Below are 12,621 nucleotides of genomic sequence, written 5' to 3' on the forward strand. Positions count from 1 at the left end.
TACATCATTTGATTTCTTGACTGCTGCTTCCATGAGTGTTGATGGTTGATCCAAGAAGAATGAAGTCCTTGACAACTTCAATCTTTTCTGTTGATAAGAATGTTGTTTATTGGTTCATTGTGAGGATTTTTGTTTACATTGAGATGCAACCCATACCGAAGGCTGTGCTCTTTGATCTTCATCAGTAAGTATTTTAAGTCCTCTTTACTTTCAGCGAGCAAGGTTGTATCATCTGCGTATCATGGTTGTTAATGAGTTTTCCTCCAATCCTGATGCCACATTTTTCTTCAGATAATCTAGCATCTTGGATTATTTGCTCAGCATAAAGATTGAAAAAGTATGGTGAAAGAATACAACCTGGCATACACATTTCATAATTCTTTGTTCCCTTGTTCTGTTCAAGCACTTGCTTCTTGGTCTATATACAGGTTCCTCATGAACACAACTAAGTGTTCCGGAATACTCATTCTTTGCAATGTTATCCATAGCTTGTCATGATCCACACAATTATAAGCTTTTGCGTAGTCAATAAAGCAAGGTAAACATTTTTCTGGTATTATCTGCTTTCAGCCAAGATCTAGCTGACATCAGTAATAGCATCCCTGGTTCATAAATGTATTACATTTAGCAAAATTTTACTTTCATGTGATATTAATGATATTATCCGATGATTTCTGCATTCTGTTGGGTCACCTCTTTTTGGAATGGGCACAAATATGGATCTCTTACAGTCAGTTGGCCGGGTAGTTGTAGAAATTTCTTGGCAAAGATGAGTGAGTACCTCCAGCGCTACATCAGTTTGTTGAAAGATTTCAATTTATGTTCCATCAGCTCCTGAAGCCTTGTTCTTTGCCAATGCCTTCAGGGCATCTTGGACTTCTTTCGGGATCATTGGCTCTTGATCATATGCTACCTCTTGAAATGGTTGAACATCGACCATTTCTTTTTGGTACAGTGACTCTGTATATTCCTCTCATCTCCTTTTGATGCTTTCTGTATCATTCAATATTTTGCACATTGTTGTTGTTATTAAGTGTCGTTGAGTCAATTACAACTCACGTGACCCTATATAGGGTTTCCTAGGAGCAGATGGTGAGCTTGAACTGTCAACCTTGCAGTTCAAACTGACCTTGCAGTGTAGCACATTAACCCACAACATTAACATACCAGGACTCCATTTTGCCTATAGAATCCTTCAATATTACAAGTCAATGCTTGAATTTTTTTCTTCAGTTCTCTCAACTTGAGAAATGTGGAATGTATTCTTCCCTTTTGGTTTTCTAACTCCTATATTTCTAAATATAATATTTGACTTGTCTCCTCAAGCTGCCCTTTGAAATTCAGTTATTTTACCTCCTCATTTCTTCCATTTGCTTTAGCAACTCTATGCTGGAAAGCAAGTTTCAGTCTCTCTGACATCCATTGTGGTCTTCTCCTTTCTTTCTTCTTAATGACCTTTTGCTTTCTTCATGTATGATGCTCGTGATGTCATCCCATAACTCTTCTGGTCCTAAAGCCTTTAGCATCATTGCAACAAATCTGTTCTTCAGATGATTTCTCAATTCAGGTGTGAGAGAAAGCTTTTAGGCTGTTGTAACTTGTTTCCATTTCCCAAGCTCTTAGGCTGTTAAGTTTCATGTTCCCCAAAAAGAAAGCAATCACCCTATCCGTCCAGACATCCGCTCACCCCTCTTCGGCAACCTATCCAAGACAACCATGCCCTCCTCCCTTACCCATGCTACAGGATAAAAGTGCCTAGGCTATACAGGAAGGGGGCCTTTGACTCAGGTCAGGGGCCCCTCCCAGGTTCATCCAATAAACCTGTCCTCGTTGAGCCACTCTTTCTGCCTCCTTCTTTAAGAACTATTTTAGCCTTTACTCTGACAAGGTGAGACATGTTCAAGGTCATATATTAGCTCTCATGGACTTGTTTCAATTTTCTTCAGCTTCAGCCTGAACTTGCATATGAGCAAGTCGATGGGCTGTTCCACAGTCTGTCCCTGGCCTTGTTTTGGCTGATGATATGGAGATTTCCCACCATCTCTTTCCACAGATGTAGTCAATTTGATTTCTGTGTACTCCATCTGGTGAGGTCCATGTGTATTTCATCTTTTATTTTGTTTAAAAAATGTATTTGCAATGAAAAAATCATTGGTCTTGTAAAATTCTTATTATGCAATCTCCAGCATTTCTATCACCAGGGCCATATTTTCCAATCACTTTGTTTCCAACCTTTGCATTCCAATTGCCAGCAATTATCATTACATCTTGATTGAATGTTTGATCAATTTCAGGCTGAAGAAATTGATAGAAGTCTTCAGTTTTATCATCAGGGGCTCTTTAGTGGTTGGTGCATAAATTTGAATAATAGTGGTGTTAACTGGTCTTCCGTGTAGGCGTATGTATATTATCCTATCACAGACAGCGTTGAACTTCAAGACTTGAACAGTGTTGAACTTCTTGTTATATTATTTTTGATGCTGAATGTGACACCATTCCTCTTTCTCATTCCTGGCATAGTAAATGATGTCTGATTCAAAATGGCTAACACCAGTCCATTTCAGCTTACTAATAATAACTAGGATATCAATGTTTATGCATTCCATTTAATTTCTGCCAATTTCCAATTTTCTTAGATTCATACTTCATACATTCCATGTTCCAATTATTAAAGGATGTCTACAGATGTTTCTCTTCATTTTGAGTTATACCCCCTCAGCAAATGAAGGTCCTAAAGGCTTTAATCCACGCACATCATTATAGTCAACTCTACTTTGAAGAGGCAGCTCTTCTCCAGTAGCATTTTGAATGCCTTCCAATCTAAGAGATTCATCTTCCAGCACTATATCTGACAATATCCTGGCGCTCTTCATCATGTTGCAATATTCAATATTCTGGTGCTGACAGTGTTCCACTGCCATTCATAAGGTTTTCGGTGACTTAAGTATTCGGAAGTAGTCTATCTTCCTATTCTGTCTTCACCTGGAAGCTCAGCTGAAAGCTGTCCAATGTGGGTGACACTGCTGGTATTTAAAATACCCATGGCATAGCTTCCAGAGTCACAGCAACACATAAGCCACTACAGTATGACAAACTGACAAATGGTTAGTGGTCCTTTAATCTGTGATAAATGTGTCTAAGTTTTAAAACCTTGCAGTTCAACTGGCAAGGAGAGCACAGTTTGGTCTATAACAGTAGAGTTCCAATAAGTTATTTTATTGATGTCTCCTTCAGTATATAATATTTGGGGATGGAATCAGTAAGCCTAGAGATCAAAAGCCTCTCTCACCTATGAAAACTGCTATGCCATTTTGCAATACAGTCTAAAATCCAGATAGCCTAAGTCATGCGAACTTCTGGATCACCAAAAACAGAAGAAAAAACGTTCAAATATACATGATTAGCAAGATAATACAGAGTGGGCATGTCCTGTTGGCAGTCTATTTAAAATATGCCATGTGTTCTTCCCAAAGACAAATTGCTTTTGCCTTGTTGATCCACCAATGGCCATGATTCACTTTCTCAGAAAAAGAAAAAATAGAGTTTAAGCCAACATTTGTGTCAGCCTTGTCTTAGTTATTTTATTTAAGTGTTCCAAGATTATTGGGATTCCCTCACATATCTTTTCCCTCCTCTGATAATGAATTTCCTTAGAAATGTTTTGATCCTCATCATAAGAGTGCTTCTGTTTCTGTGATATCAGATTAGAGCAAGTGCAGGGGAAGGTCGTTTACTTTCCTGAAAAACTAACTCAAAGTTAGGTCAAGCTCCTCTGAGGATCTAGTTTCAAATATATAATTTTCTGCATAGCAAAGGGGTGATAGTTTGATGAGAACCAGTAGACAGGCATGTCATATAACACTGTCTTGGAGACCAATGAAAAGGATGACTCATTTGCCATAAAACTAATGCCCAGTCTGATTTTGGGGGGATGTTGTTTCTCTAAACCAGGGGTTGTTGTTAAGTTCTGTCAAGTCAATTCCAACTCATAGCAACCCTGTATAGGGTGTCCAAGGAATGGCTGGTGAGTTTGAACTACCGACCTTGCAATTCAAACTGACCATGCAGTCCAGTGCATCTTGAGCCTTTGCAAGCAGCTCTGACAATGGAAGGTGACCTGGCAAAACAGAATCACACAGGTGACTGGAAAGCCATGATTTCTTCTTTTTTCCCCACACTCCCCTGGTGAGAAGAGGGGTGGTCAGATTTCACCCTTATTTGCCCCCAGCACAGCCCCAGCTCTCCAGAAGTTGGCAGTCCTGTGGTTTGGAGCCATGCCTGTGTGAGGCAAGGCCAGCTGCACCGTTTTGGTGTGCGGTTTTGGTGCCTGGATTCAGGTGGACTCGACTTAGGACTTACGGAATCTGCAGAGTCACCAGACCGGCATTTAGCCAGTCACCCTGCCCCCTAACAGACACTGAAATCAGCTCCACCAAAGGCTTCCATGAACTGCTGGTTTGAGTGCCCTGAACAAAAATAACACCGAGGTCTACAGAGTCTCCATCTAGGGCCAGGAACTCCACTATCCCCTCCACTAACACCTCCGGATCCATGAGCTGCACTGTGTTTTTGGTTTTGTTTAGGAGTTTGGTTTTTTCCCTTTTGTTGTTTCATTGTCTTTATATGAATATTCTTTCTCCTCCTTCTTCTCTTTCCAGTCCCTTCAATTTTATCCTTTCTATTTTTACTTTTGTTTTCCCTTCTTTTCTTCTGTTTCTCATTTTCCATCTTCTTTTTGATTATTCTTTACTACTCTCTACTATCTTTCTCTTTTCATCACCTCTCTCCCTGGTTTTCCTAAGTTTTTTCTTTTTTCAATTTCTTCCTTTTATTTCCTCTCTTATCTTTCTCTTCTAAAGCACCATTTTCCTGTCCCTCTTTTTAATTATTCTTAAGAGTTTTGTTTTTTAATTTCATCATTTTAGTATCTCTTATTTTTCTCTTCTAACATTTTTAAAAACTTTTCTTGTGAGTTAAGTGTAATCATGTTTTTATTTAAAGTGTAAGTTTTTATATTTATTTATTTAAACTACTTATTGTGAATTGAGTGAAGGTTTACAGAGCAGATTATCAGTTTTACATTCAACAAATCATATACTTTGCTTCATTACAATGGTTGCAATCCCCTCCAAGTACTAACAGTTAACAGATTTTACTTCTACTTATTTTAACTATTGCATTCCTCCATGTCTCTCCCTACCTTCATCTTTCCTACGCCAACCTCCCTCTTGTTGTACATTGCCTACCTGTCACCCATATTAGCATGTGTCTACTCTCAAGCCCCCACCACTCATCTGTCAGTTTCTCGTACCGTGGTGGCTTATGTAGTACTGTGATTCTGGCAGCTATACAACGGGTATTTTAAATACCAACAGGATCACCAACCATGGACAGGTTTAAGCAGAGCTTCCAGACAAAAACAGAGTAGAAGAAAGGAGAGACAAACTATTTCCGAATATTTAGTCACTGAAAACCTATGTATAGCAGTAGAACATTGTCGGCACCAGAATATCGAATACTGAAATGTGATGAAGAGTACCAGAATATTGTCAAATATAGTGCTAGAGTATGAACCCCTCAGCTTGGAAGGCACTCAAAATATGACTTGGGAAAAGCTGCCTCCTCAAAGTAGAGTTGCCAGTGATGACGTGATTGGAGTAAAGCCCTCGGGACCTTCATTTGCTGATGGGGCACAAATAAAAATGCAGAGAAATAGCTTTAATCATCCACTAAATTTCAGAACATGGAATGTACAAAGTATGAACCTAGGAAAATTGGAAATTGTCTAAGATGAAATGGAATGCATAAACATGGATATCCTAGGCATTAGTGAACTGAAATAGTCTGGTATTGGCCATTTTAAAGCTGACAACCACATGGTTTACTATGCCAGGATGACAAATTGAAGAGGAATGGCATCACATTCATCATTAAAAAGAATGTATCGAGATCTGTCTTGAAGTACAATGCTGTATGTGATAGACTAATATCCATGCACCTACAGGAAGACCAGTTAATATACCACTATGATTCAAATTTATACACCACCCACTAAAGCCAGTGATGATGAAATTGAATAATTCTACCAACTTCTTCAGTCTGAAATTGGTCAAACATGTAATCAAGATGTATTAATAATTACTGGTGATTGGAATGAAAAGGTTGGAAACAAAGAGGAAGGATCAGTAGTTGGAAAATATGGCCTTGGTGATAAAAAACGATGCTGGAGATTGCATGATAGAATTTTACAAGACTGATGAGTTTTTCATTGCAAATACGTTTTTAAAAAAAGGTTTTATTGTGAATTATGAGTTTACATGGGAAAACATCAGCCTTACATTCATCCTATCGTATATCACCTCACTGCCATGATTAAGTCCCCTCCATGTATCATCAAACTACCAAAGGGTATACCCTGCAAGCCTCCCCACCCCCAGTTGTCAGCACACAGCCCCTCTCCCTCTCTGGGTCCAGAGTCCCCAACTGCTCCATCTCTCCACATCATCATCTCTGCCTCCATCTCTGGCGTCACTGCTTCTCTGGGTAGGGTCCCACATGCCACTCTTCTCCCTTGATGGTCCCAAGGACCTCCACTCCTGGGCTACAAAGTTTACCCCTCCTTCTTTTGCTTCAAAATGTCCACCTTTACATTTCCAACCCTCACAGTCAGTCCTGATAGCAATTATTCACTATTGTACTACAAGAGTCTTATCCCCATCTCCTTTCATCAGCCCCATCCAGACAAATTGAATACCACTCTGGAGATTCTACCTTCCTCCATGTCCTCTGGATCTAGGCTCCCTTTTGAAAACTTGTAAGCCAGTCACTTCTTGCCTTTGTAGCCACCCGCCCACCCCCGCAATTTTGGGTAGCCAATGTCTAAGTTGCCCATCCCTGTCTACCCTACATACCGAGAGGGTGGGAATGATCCTTGCTGTAAAGATTTGTTCCCTCTTTTGAGCTACTGCAATCCATAGGTGTAGGTCAAGTTCATCAAATTGTATCAGATTACTCTTTTTTCCTCTTCTTTCTAGTTGAGCTCTAATCATCCAGCCATTGAAGCCAGGTTAAGTGGATTGCAAATACATTTTTTAAACAACATAAAAGATGACTAAACACATGGACTTCACTGGATGGAATACACAGAAATCAAACTGACTACATCTGTTGAAAGAGATAGGGGAAAGCTCTATATTATCAGCTAATACAAGGCTGGGGAAGACTGTGGAACAGACCGTCAATTGCTCATATGCAAGTTCAGTCTGAAGTTGAAGAAAATTGCTAGTGGTGTGCTGTGGTTACTCATCGTAACCCTGCATGGGGTTTCTGAGGCTGTAAATTTTTATGGATGCAGAAAGCCTCCTCTTTCTCTCATGGAATGGCTGGTAATTTCAAACTACTGACCTTTAGGTTAGCAACCTGACTCATAATCATTACCAGAGCACCTTATGCTGTTATTGTGAAGTGCTTTGAGTCAGTTTTGACTAATAGCAGTTTCTGAGGCACTGCTGGTGAGCTTGAACCACTGACCCTGTGGTTCAAACCAACCTTGTAGTCCATCACATTAACCCACAGTGCCACACCAGGACTTCATATATATAGTTTTGTTTTATATGTGTGCATCAAATGTTTTTGCTTTGCTCATTTAATGTAAGATGTAAATGGAACAGTATGTTTTTTGTTGTATGCATTTTCATTACAAGTATGATTTTATAATTGTCTTTATTTAGAGATTATGTATATGATGTCAAGTTGACAAGGGGTGGAATGTGATAGTTACGGTTTTGTGTCAATTTGGCTGGGCTAGGATTCCCAGTGGGTTGGCAATTGAGATGTGGTTATCCCCATGTTGAGATCTAATACAATGTAGTTGATTCTATGATTGGCTATGAAGACTGTAGTTAACTGTATGATAATTGGCTATGAGTAGCCAATCAATAGGAAAAATGTTTCCTCAAGGCTGTGGCCTGCCTCCAACATAAGGGACACTGAGGCAAATCTTGCTTGCTTTCTGCTAGGTGTGGATCTTACATCTGGCTCATGCGCCAACCTCTGCCTCTTTGGATTCAAGCCAGTGACGTACTTTACTATCTGCCTGCTTTTGGGGGCTGCCTGACTGTCTGCTTGTGGGATCTGTCTGTAGATCTTGGTTCATCTGACCCAGACTTGGGACTCTTCCACTTCTACAATTGTGAGCCATTTCCTTGATTTAAACTTCTTTCTATATATACATATGTAAGTTTCACTGGTTTTGCTTCTCTAGAGAACTCAGCTTAAGACAATAGTCTAGCTAAACCTGTTGCTGTTGAGCCAAATCTGATTCACAGGGACGCTATAGAACAGAGTAGAACTGGTTCATAGGCTTCCTAGGCTGCAGTATTTACAGAGCAGACTGCCACATCTTTCCCTCACAGAGTGACCGCGGAGTTCAAACCACCAACCTTTTAGTACGCAGCCAACGAGTACTGTGCCACCAAGCCACCTTATAGTCTAGATATCACCAAACGTGTTCACTGCCCTTGCTTCCTTTCTCAGAAGGTAAGCAGTGATGTCCCCAGAATCCCAAAGGCACTCTGAGATTTGATATCTCCTATCAGGAGGAGACCATTGTCTTCTGGCCACTACACCATCTCTTCTCCCCATGAAAGGGGCTGTGTGGAGAGTTGGAAATGGGGCACAGAGGGGAAAGTGGGAATATGGCTCAACCCCCTTCAGTTCCTTTTTAGTTCTAATTCCTCAGAAGTAGTGCCATCATCCATTTCATGTAAATTGCATTCAGATTGCTGCTGGATTGTTTTCCTTTTTGTTTTGTGTCTCCCTCTATTCCCTCCACTCTGTTCATGCCAGTGATCAAGATTGGGCTGTCTGTCCACAGGATATGGGTGGGCCCTGTATAAATGCAGCTCCAAAGTAGCTAGTGGAAGACAAAAGAACCAGGAACAAGAAAAATAAAAGGTATTAAAATAGGCTTAGCTACTTAGGGGTTTTCCTTTGTATTTATTTTTAGCAAGGATTGTGTGCCTAACTCTGCATTAAAATAGCTGATGCTACCAGTCATTGTTCCAAGCCCTTGCACACTGCAGCCTGGCAGGCTCTCTGCAGCCAAAAGTGAAGACAGCTGGCAAGTCCTAGCCCACCCAAGCCTGGGAGAGGGCATTTGTTTCATGGATTCCCCTCACCAACTCTTATCTGTTTTAATGCAAACAGAAGCATGGCTGTGTTTGGCCTGACTAAGAGCCAAGAGAAAGCTCATAAGCAGCAGCCATGCTTGAGGCCTTAAGCCTCCAGAATATCTCTGCTGACTGTTGCCAGCAGAGGGTTGAAATTCCTCCACATGATCAACATGCCTGGTGTCCCAGGGAGACAGATGTCATAGCCAACTCTCCTCCCGTTCCATTTGTTGTTGTTGTTAGGTGCTGTCAGAGTGGTTCCAACTCATAGCCACCCTAAGCACAACAGAATGAAACAATGCCCGGTCCTGCACAGTTATGTTTTTGTTGCTGTCACTGTGTCAATCCATCACATTTGGGGTCTTCCTCTTTTTCATTAATTCTCCATTTTACCATGAATAATGTCCTTCTCCAGGGACTGGTCCCTCCTGTTAACATGTCCAAAGAATGAGACAAAGCCTTGCCATCCTGGCATCTATGCAGCATTCTGGCTGTACTGCTTCCAACACAGATTGGTTTGTTCTGGCAGTCCATGGTACTTTCAATATTCTTCCCAAACACCACATTTTAAATGCATTGATTCTTCTATGGTCTTCCTTATTCACTGTCCAGTTTTCATATGTATATGAGGTGATTAGAAAATACCACAGCTTGTATAAGGCCCACCTTAGTCCGCAAACTGTCATCTTTGTTCTTTAACACTTTAAAAATGTCTTGTGCAACAGATTTGCCTAATGCAATATGTCGTTCGAGTTCTCTTTTTTTTTTTTTAAAAAAAAAACTTTTTATTGTGAATTCAGCAAAGGTAAATGGACAAGAACATGAGCTTTACATTCAACAAATTATACACTTTTTGTTTCATCTCAATGATTACAATTCCCTCACTACAACAAGTTTTCCTACTTTCTCTCTGTGCCTTCCCTTTTATAGCTTATATTTCACAAATAAACAAAGCAAAAATACTTGATGTACACTTACAAAACAAAACATATATATATTCACTTAAATATCCTAAGGGCATATATTCTGCAAGCCAGCCTTCTGCCCTCAGACACACAACCTTACTCAGTCCATGGGCCTAGAGCCTGACTAGGCCCAGAGGGTACTCTCTCTCTGTGCTATCGCCTCTGCCACTGTCCCAGCTGTTGCTCTTCAGTTTACCAGGTAGGCTCTCATGCTCCACTCATGCTCTTCCTACTTGATGGTCCTGGGATCCTCTGTTCCTGAAATGAAAGATTAACTGCTCCCTCTTTTAGTTACACATCTTCTACAATTACAGTTGTGACAATCACAATTAATCCTGCAACTCATTACTGACAACTGAGTCATAAAATCCTTATTGGCATCAACCATCGGCAGATCCATCTGGAGAAGAGGAAAACTATTCAGTGGGGATTCTACCTTACCCTCAATGTTCTGAAACTAAGCACACTTATGAAAGCTTGTAAGCCAGCCACTTCATGCCTTTATAACCACTCATATTTGATAATCAATGTCTAGACTGCTTGTCCCTATCAACCCAGTACACTAAGAAAACAAATGTGTTCCTTGATATGAAGATTTTGTTTGATTTCTTGACTGATGCTTCTATGATTGTTGATCCAAGCAAAATTAAGTCTTTGACAACTTCAATCTTTTCTTCATTTATCATGTCATTTATTGGTCCAGTTGTGATAATTTTTACATGGTACAATCCATACTGAAAGCTGTAGTCTTTGATGTTTAGCAGTATTTTATGTCTGATATAAGGGAGAAAAAAGATCATACTTAAAAGACATAAATAGTATGTTGTTGTTAAGTGCCATAGAGTTGGTTTTGACCCATAGTCCTGAGGAGTGACTGGTGAGCTGAAACTACCTACCGTGTGGTTAAAACCAACCTTGTAGTGGAGGGCTTATCCTACAGTGCCATACCAGGACTCCATAAATATTATTTGTTGTTGTTAAGTACAATTGAATCAGTTCCAACTCATAATAACCTTGTATAGGGTTTCCAAGGAGCAGCTGGTGAGTTTGAACTGTTGACCTTGTTCAAACCGACCTTACAGTCCAGGGCTTTATCCCACAATGCCACACCAGGACTCCATAAATATTATAGACACTCTTTATTAAGTCTTGTTCTTGTTATTGTTAAGTGCCGTTGAGTCGATTCCGACCCATAGCGACACTGTATAGGGTGTCCAAGGAGCAGCTGGTGAGCTTGAACTGCTGACCTTGCAGTTCAAACTGGTTTGCAGTCTGGCGCATTAGCCCACAGTGCCACACCAGAACTTATTAAGTCCTAGACAGGCGTAAACACAAGACAAAGACACACAGATCACTGGGTGGGGGAAATCATAGACACCATAATGAGTTACAATGGAATGGGCAAAGACCTGGAAGTAGAAAAACAAAAGGGAAGAACACACTCAACATTTCTCAAGCTGAAAGATCTGAAGAGAAAATTAGAGCCTGCAGTTGCAAAATTGGAGGATCCTATTGGCAAAATATTGAATGGTACGGAAAGCATCAAAAAAAGATGGAAGGAATACTGTAACAAAAAGAAATGGTCGATGTTCAACCATTACAAGAGGGAGCATATGATTAAGAACCAATGGTAAACCTCTCACACCCTGACTTCAAATTTTATTACACAGCTACAGTGGTCAAAACAGCTTGGTATTGGTACAATGAAAGATAAATTGATCAATGAAACAGAATCAAGAATCCAGAAATTAACCCATCCACATACAGCCAACTGATTTTTGACAAATAAGTTCGCTATGAGTTGGTACCGAATTGATGGCACCTAACAACAACTTAAATATATCACATGGGAAGGTGATAGTCTCTTCAACAAATGGTGCTTGGCAGAACTGGAAAGCGATATGCAAAAGCTGAAACAAGACCTTCACCTCACACCTTATACAAAAACCAACTCAACATGGATTAAAGACCTAAATGTGAATCCAAAAATTATGAAGGCCATCAATGAAAAAGTAGGGACAAATGTGAGGGTACTAATTCAGGGAATACACAGATTACCAAACATTTTGAAAACTACACAAACAAAAGTAGACAAATATATGATTGGGACATACTAAAAATTAAAAACTTATGTGCATCGAAAGTCTTCACAACAAGAGTAAAAAGGGAAATAATCTTTAGCAATGACACATCAGACAAGGGACTCATTTCTATAATATATGGAAACTACAACACCTCTACATGAAAAAGACAAATAACCCAATTAAAAATGGGCACAGGACATGAACAGACACTTTAGCAAGGAGGAGATCCAGGCAATCAACAAACAAATGAAGAAATGTTCACGACCACTAATCATTGTTGTTGTTGTTAGGTGCCATCGAGTTGGTACTGAATCATAGTGACCGTATGAACAGCAGAATAAAACACTGCCCAATCTTGGGCCAACCTCACTACTGTTGCTATGCTTGAGTCCATCGATGCTG

This window comes from Chrysochloris asiatica, unplaced genomic scaffold, assembly GCF_000296735.1.
Source record: "Chrysochloris asiatica unplaced genomic scaffold, ChrAsi1.0 scaffold00161, whole genome shotgun sequence".
Lineage (NCBI taxonomy): Eukaryota > Metazoa > Chordata > Mammalia > Afrosoricida > Chrysochloridae > Chrysochloris > Chrysochloris asiatica.